This window comes from Morone saxatilis, unplaced genomic scaffold (assembly GCF_004916995.1).
Source record: "Morone saxatilis isolate NCDOM2014 unplaced genomic scaffold, NCSU_SB_2.0 Contig16, whole genome shotgun sequence".
Lineage (NCBI taxonomy): Eukaryota > Metazoa > Chordata > Actinopteri > Moronidae > Morone > Morone saxatilis.
The window spans coordinates 26,870,986-26,872,763 of NW_023339718.1; positions in this window are offsets into that span (position 1 = coordinate 26,870,986).

The window sequence follows — 1,778 nt, forward strand, 5'->3', positions numbered from 1 at the left end:
CACCTGAGGCTCCCGGTGCTGCCGCTATGCCCCCCACCCCTCCATCCTCCACCCTCCCCCTCCTCCAACTCACCTCCCCTCCGGCCCTCCTCTCCTCCAGCCTCACACCCGTCTGCCCTGCTGACATTATACAGCTCACAACGTCTGTCTATACGCGTCTGCTGATCAATAGGCTTGACTCGAAGCACATCGACGCTGGCATCGGCCTCATTGATCACATCCAGCCTCCATGGTTGGTTTTTCAAAGATAATTGGGCCCAGGAACCTGCCTCCTTATGAGTGACAGTAGGCTGAAATGATAATCAACTGGATCCAGTCCAAGTACAATCCCAGCAGGACTGGCTGGACTTGAGGCAGACGGCAGGGTTTCCTATTTTTAAAAGGATCTTTTAGTTAAGCTGTAGCCTCCAACAAGCATTCAGGAATCATAAATACTGTATCTATGGCTGTTGAAAAGCTGCCAGTATCAAATCATATGGCAATATGTGCAAATATCAGTAACAAAAGCAACACATTTATGCTAAATTCCAATCAATATGTGACTATAAATAGCAAAATAATTTCTCAGAGAACTGACATCAACTGCATTGATTTAATACTTAGGGCAGAAGTGCTACAGCAACCACATACCAAAAATATCCTCTCCCTGGATACTCGGTCCCCTCTCAAATTGAGTGTCTGAGACATGATGTAAGGCTTTAATAAAAGGCCAGGCTGCTAATATTGATATTCATTATTACGTGGCCTGAGCTAACCCCATTATGTTCCCATTAGGACTAATAACACGTACAGAAAACTCATTTGTTTCATTTAACCATTCTGCATATACAAAATTAAATGACAGCGGATGGTGACAAAAGAAGACAGAGTGGCTTCCTTTAATTTGTGCCATTTTACAGGTTTTAAGAGAAAATAGAGTCATCTGAATATCAAAAGAGATCTATGGAGGGTAATGAGCATGCTAAATCAATATTTCATATGTGAAGACTGCGATTTATAGTGTATTGTGTGTCAAGCATTTTTTTTTTCCTGACACAAATTCTTAGCTGCTCTCCAGCAGGTAGCCACAACACAGGATCAGCAGCACCAGAATAGCTTTCTGAGGTAGTGATGTAGCTGGTGAATTGGGTGAACGACGGTGAGCCCAGGGCATAGGCCTACATATTCAGAGAGGAGAGGACTCAACCTGCTTTTGGAGGATGAAGGCTGCTAAAAATAAGCCAGAAGAGCTGAAATCACAGAGAGGGAGAAAGAAAAAGAGGAGGAGCTGCCATCAGCAGGCTGGGCTGGGTTTTGCCCCTCGCTGATTTAAGCCAGAAAGCTCCCACATCTCCACTGCGGCCCCCTCTGCCCCTGCTGCCCCGTCTCTGAGCCCAAACCCCCTGTGAGACGCTGTGCCCCTGTGCTCAGGCTGTCAGGCCAGCACACCAGCTCGCTACCGAGAGGCATTATGCTAATGGGAGGGCCTCCTTCCCTCTCTCCCTCTCTCCGCGGCCCTTCACTGCTCAGTGGATCGGCTTGCCTTAGGGCCCTGCTGCTTGTTTTGACAGAGCATCCCCTGATAGTTGGGATTAGTCCAGCTTGTTTGGCTAAACTAGGAGAGGGGGATCTTAGGCTACTTTGAGTTTTTGGAGCTCCGCTGGAGCCAGATGCCTCCTGCTTTTATCCCCACCAGGAGAGGGCCTGCACCCCCCAAGGCCTGCCTACAGCCATGGGCAGCCATAACCATCCAGGCAGTGTCAGGACCCATACTGCACACACACATGCACGCACAGAGA